Here is a 6568-nt window from a genome sequence, read left to right as displayed (position 1 = left end):
TGACTACTTTAATAGAAATAATTGACAAATTCATTCATTTCATCAATTTGCATTTATAAAATTGAAAACATTGACATTATTACAGCGAACGATTATTGCACAGCACATAAATGTTTGCTTAATGTAGTATGTAATCAATGACAAGAATACGTTATGCATTGCATGAAATTCAGTGTTAATGATGTTTCACTAACATAATGCAAACAGATTTGTCTGCAAAACTTTTAATTCCATTGATTGTTTGCACTTTGAATTCATGCTTATTCTCTTTTATCAAAAAAAATTTGTAAATCAAAGCTATATGGTCACAATACGTCTTAGTTTTAATTATTTTTGCAACACTTTAAAAAAATTGCACTTGAATATTCTTTAATGATATAGCACCATGCTTTCTCCATGATTCAGCCCCAAAAACTAACGGAGAGACTTGTGACCTCAATGCAAGTTGAGGGGTGGGAGATTGCAACCTTCACGTGGTCCGCCCTGTTTCGACAAATGCAATCAACCCGGTGTGCACAGTCAAATAAGATCAAATAGAACAAGTTGTCCTACAACTTTAGGCTGTGCACACCATACGCAAGAAGAATGCAAGTTGAAACATTTTATAGTCAGAATCCACACCAGAAACATGATTAATTCATTTTATTCTTGAAGTTTCTGTTTTTCTCCCAAATTCAAAGGAATGCAATTAGATCAAGTTTCAGATGTTACAATGAATAAAAAACATTCTTTGTAAGTGCTCTCAGCAGCTGAAGTTTTCCATTAGAGGTTTGATTTCACAGAAAAAAATGTTTCAATAAAAATTTGCCAAAGAGATCAATGTGCAACATTTGATAAGGTCAATGATCTGAAATGGACACAAAGTGTTGGAGTATCTCAGTGGGCCAATCATCATCGCTGGATACATGTGGATACCCATGTTTTCCAGAGATGTTCCCTCTTGCACGTTGTGTCTTTTTTTTTGTAAACCAGCATCTGCAGTGCTTGTTTCTACAATAATCTGAAATGTTAGTTTCTTCTCTTTCCACAACATAGTCTGATCTATTAAAGTTTCCCACATTTTCTGCTTTAATTACAGATTTGCAGCACTCACTGCACCATATTTGGTCCGCTTCACTTAAATCCTGTTTACAACATTGCTCAGTGCACGTAAACATTTTTATTGCATCATTTTTTTTATCATCCACAGTATGAGTGTTGAACAAAGGTCTTATGGAAATCACTGATAAGCTAGTATTGTGTTAACATCTGGATGTTAAATGCAAGAGTAAATAACCTTTAAAAGTCTCTTTTTTTAATTTGGTTTTTATTTAATAAGATTTAGCATTAATTTTTATCAGCAGACAAAATAGACTGAAGGCTTATGTGCTGACCAGCAACACACTCATAAGGAAGATAAGGCAAGTGTTTATTGAGAGAGCACCATGCTCTACCTACGTCAGAGCAACCACACAACCCAGAAACCCGACCTGACAACTGCTGACTTTCAATCCGCAGCGATGGTTATTCAAGGAATCATTTATCAAATAGGTGAATCGAGGACCAGAGGACATAGGTTTAAGGTGAAGGGGAAAAGATTTTATAGGAATTTGAGGGGTAATCTTTTCACACAAGTTGAGCCAAAGGACCTGTTTCCATGCTGTATCACTCCATGACAAGGCTTTTACTGATAGAGTGGCGACATAATAGAGTTCAAAATTGACCCCTGAATATTTGTGCACTTTATAGAACAGATAAGAAGCTTGCTAATCATTTCTGGATATATGATTTTCTTCTGTAGTTCTCTTAAAAACCCCTGTTAGAATATGCGAGAGCAAGATCTTCACCTTTCATTTCAGCTCAATGATTCAATTCAATGATATGTTATTGCCACATGTACCAAGGTACAGCGAAATACAGTATAAAGCTGTTGGCTTTAACATCTTTCTTTTCCAGGTAACAATCAGCAGCAGAGAGTAACAGTTCTCCCCCCCCCACTGCAGCAAGAAATCAATGTATTCTTACCTCTGCCTCAGATAGGGCTCATTTTAATTCCCTTGCATCACAACACAAAAACTCAAGCAAAACTAAGGAAGTAGGAGCTGCTATGTAAAACGGTGCAGTGATCTTCAACCAATTAAGGTAAAAAAACATAATTGTTTTTTCATATCAAAAGGAATAATTTCAAACATTTCAGCCAAATATAATCTTGCATCCCAGTTGGTTAACTTTTCAATTGAACACCATTGAGGGGGTATTTTTCAATAAGTATGAACACTCCTGCAGTATTGATTTTGTGCCACTGGGCGTCAGTGCATGTTAATAAATATTATATTGTATGTTCTGATGAAGGGACATTAAAATGAAATATTAGTGCGTTGTTTCTCTCTCCACTGATATCACCTGACTTGCTGAGCATTTACAGAACTTTGTTTAAATGTTATATTTTATATTATACTGCATTTCCCTGCCATATATGTTGTAATGGTGCCTGTACCGCTTAAAAAAGCACAAAGTGTTTGTTCAGTAAATGCAGATGATGTTTTGGGTTGGGACTGAAGAAGGGTTCTGACACGGAATGTCATCTCTCCATTTCCTTCCACAGATGCTGCCTGGCCTGCTGAGTTTCTCCAACATATTGTTTTGTGCAGTGTGAATTGACAGAAGTGAGTAGGATATTGTATTGAGGGTGGTTTAGTTACAATAGTTGAATTTTATGGAAGACCAAAGAGCTTTTCAACTCAGTGGTAAAGTTTGTAACTAAGTATCTCAGGGAAATGTTTTCCTGTTTCCCAATGATAGTCAAACAAAATATATAACTTCATAGATCTCCACTCTTCAACAAAAAAGAAACAAAGAACTGCAGATGCTGGTTAATATACAAAAGGACACAATGTGTTGGAGTAACTCAAGGTGCATTTGTGTCAGGTCAGGCAGCTTCCCTGGAGAATATGGATAGGTGACGTTTTGGGTTGAAGAAGGGTATTGACTCGAAGCATCATCTATCCATGTTTTCCAGGGACGCTGCCTGACCCGCTGATTTATTCCAACACTTTATGTCATTTTGTAGCAGCAATGGCTTGTTTCATGGTTTCATATTGCGATATTGAAAGGCATTTTGAAATCAGGACACTGATATCCTTCATGACAGCTGGGAAAAGCAATTGTAAAGTGCATAAATCATGGGATCTTTCTCCCAGCAAAAATCATTGGATGATAGAGAGAAAGGATGTTGATCTGGCTGATGATGTTTCTGTTTTGATAGTGCCATAAATGAGACTTAGTCATCATTATGAGCCAGACATCTAATCGCCACCTGATTGTGCGTGGAAATAGAAGCTGTACATCTAATGCTATTCTATCTGTCTGTACATGTAAGAAAATATTTGTAAACACTGAGAATGTCTGTGATTTGCATCCAGAGGTTGGCTGGCATAGTTACATCCCCATAAAGCACCTGCACTCAGAAATCTGAGACATTTCCACTAATTTAACTCAAAAGGAGGTAAACAAGATACACTTGAGAGGAGACAGGCTGTCGGATTGAACATGTTTAACACTCCTTTTTCTGAATGTTTCAGAAAATGCACAGGTTGCCCAAATTCCCAAAGGAACTGATGCCAGAGTAGAGCAATAGACTGAAAAAACAAACCTGACAACAAAAGCTGTAGCTGTTACCATGAGTATTTCAGAGAAAAATTCCGTAAATGGGAGTTTTGTTGGTTCTTTGTTTACTAAACATTGGAGAAAGTTTTGATTGCATAACTGGCAGCGTTGTTGTTCAGTCTCACCACCTTAGAAGCTGAAGACACAAGAGCCTCCACATGCTGCAATCTAGAGCAAAGAAAACTGTATCCGCTCTTCTAGGTGTCAACTTCTCTACATCGGCGAGACCAAGCGCAGGCTCAGTGATCGTTTCGCGGAACACCTCCGCACAGTCCATCTTAACTTACCTGATCTCCCGGTTGCTCAGCACTTCAACCCCTCCCATTCTTAATCTGACCTTTCTGTCCTTTCTGTCCTGGGCCTCCTCCAGTGTCAGAGTGAGGCCCAGTGCAAATTGAAGGAACATCACCTCATGTTTCACTTAAGTAGTTGACAGCCCAGCAGTATGAACTAACTTCTCTAACTTCAAGTTGCCCTTTGCTTTCCCTCTCTCTCCATCCCCTCCCCTTCATAGTTCTCCCACCGGTCTTACTGTATCTGACTACATTCTATCTCTGTCCCGCCCACTCCCCTGACATAAGTCTGAAGGATCTAGACCCGAAACATCACCCATTCCTTCTCTACAGAGATGCTGACTGACCAGCTGAGTTACTCCAGAACTTTGTGCCTTTTTTGCAAACCAAGTCTGAAGAAGGGTCTCAACCTGAAACATCACCTGCCAATGTTTTACAGCGATGCTGTCTGACCCGCTGAATTGCTCCAGCAGTTTGTGTCTCATTTTGTAAACCAGCATCTGCAGTTCCTTGAATCCACATGATTGAGTCAGGGTCACTAGGGCTGTGAGGTAGCAGCTCTACTATCGGCATCACCCTGCCACAGTGGGACAGTGGAAGTCACATAACAGAGCCATAGCCCGCAATCCCAACATTAGGCAAGACTTGGGCTTTAGGTAGCGGCACACAGATAGTTGCAGCCACCTGCTGGACCTAATCGGCATGCTGTGCCGGTGGCCAAGAAAATGATCACATTCGGCAACACTGATGTCTCAAGATCTCACTGGGATGCTGTCAGGCATGTAAACTGGAGTTGACAGTCAGTGCATCAAACCGTTAAAAGTTGCCTTGTTTGCGAGGGCTGGTGTGTGTATCAACTTCCCTGATTATAAGACCACTCAGAACGTGGGCTTTTGGCTTTGCAGCTCTGACTGGTTCACAGATGAGAGGAGGCAGTGGCTGCACAGACAGCAGCTGAGGGTATCAGCCCAGAGAATGCTCCATTAAAATTCATGCAGATCAGGCATAGGGAAGACAAATGGCAGCTGTCTCAATTCACCGATTCTGTGGCACTCCCTTCAAAGAAACACATTCATTATTGTCTTTAAGACTAGCATTTATTGCCCATTGAAAACTGCTTTGCTGCGTGATTTCAGGCAATAATTACAAGTGAACCACATTGCTGGCAGCCAGACTTGGCATTAACAGCTTGCTTCACTCTTCAGGGTTCAGATGGCCTTTTATGACAAAAGCCAGCTTGGTATTGCAGATTTATTTCAATAATTGGATATAAACTCCCCATCCACTCTGGTGCAATTTCAACCCAGGTCTAACAGCTACTGTTCCATCAGTGCATCAAACATCTCCTGTCTCACCACTCCCTCTCTCCTATTTAGACTGGCTATCTTGCCTCTCCAGTCACAGTCCTTTCGAACCAAAACGTCAACAAATCATTTCCCCCACAGAGTCAGACACAAAATGCTGGATAAACTCAGTGGGACAGGCAGCATCTCTGGAGAGAAGGAATGGATGACGTTTTGGGTCGAGACCCTTCTTCAGACTCGACCCGAAACGCCACCCATTCCTTCTCACCAGAGATGCTGCCTGTCCCGCTGAGTTACTCCAGAAATTTGTGTCTACCTTCGATTTAAACCAGCATCTGCGGTTCTTTCCTACACATTTCCTTCCCCCACAGATGCTGCTTGACCTGCCGAATTACTCCAGCAGATTGTTTTTGTTGTTCAAGATCACAACATCTAAAATCTCTTGAGTCTTCACTATTCTATGGAAAGCCTCATGTACTCTGTCTGGTAACCAGACAGATGTATTGGCTGCTTGGTAAAGGATGACGTGGTGAGGAATCCAAGCAGGCAGACATAAAGTGCTGGAGTAACTCAGCGGGTCAGTCGGCATCTCTGGAGAAAATGGACAGGTGATGTTTCGGGTCGGGATACTTCTTCAGGCCCTTTGGTATCTGATATCTGAGACCTAAGACTTTTGCCTCCATCACAGTGAGGAGATGTTGGGTGGACTCACTGTGGTGGATGTTAATATGTGTTTATTGTTGTTTTTTATTGTATTGTATTGTATGTATGACTGCTTAAATTTCGTTCAGACTTCGGTCTGAATGACAATAAAAGGTTATCTATCTATCTATATATAAACCAGCATCTGCAGTTCTTGGTTTCTACACTAGGACTCCAAGCAATGTCGCACATAGCACGAGAACCAAAGACTTGGCTGGGCACCTGTGCTAAAGATGTCACGGTCACTTTAATGAGGAGGAGATGAAGAAGGAGAAACAGAAGCAGAAATAGGAAGAACATGTAGGAACGGTCAGAGTAGCAGTGCACATTGTCATATGGATTGTTTTCATGGTTGCCAGGTTTAGTTAGTCACCAGCAATATGACCAGAAGAAATCTGAATGGATTTAACACTTAAGGTCCTGTCCCACTTAGGCGTCATTTACGCAACATCATTTACACGTCACGACGCATGACGCGCATGTCGTGACGCGTGTATGGCGTGCATTACGTGCGCATGGCACGTGGTGAGGTGTGGTGGCGTTGGCAGTGACGCGCAGTAGCGTGCAGGGCCCCAGGATTTTGGGATTCTCATCTACTTCCACCATCACAAAGGGGTCCTGCAA

The 6568-nt window shown here is 41.1% G+C and overlaps 1 long non-coding RNA gene across 1 annotated transcript; it reads right to left on the bottom strand.

Annotated features, from left to right (window-relative positions):
* Positions 1–873: 873 nt before the first annotated feature.
* LOC116980467 lies at positions 874–6026 on the bottom strand. The gene is made up of 3 exons (XR_004413973.1): positions 6016–6026; positions 4286–4288; positions 874–1092 (listed from the first exon to the last, which is right to left on the bottom strand). It is a non-coding gene; the product is annotated as an uncharacterized LOC116980467 (long non-coding RNA).
* Positions 6027–6568: the final 542 nt, after the last annotated feature.

Source organism: Amblyraja radiata, chromosome 1, assembly GCF_010909765.2.
Source record: "Amblyraja radiata isolate CabotCenter1 chromosome 1, sAmbRad1.1.pri, whole genome shotgun sequence".
NCBI lineage: Eukaryota > Metazoa > Chordata > Chondrichthyes > Rajiformes > Rajidae > Amblyraja > Amblyraja radiata.
Note: the sequence above shows the minus strand (reverse complement) of the source record. Positions and strands in the feature narration are given on the sequence as shown.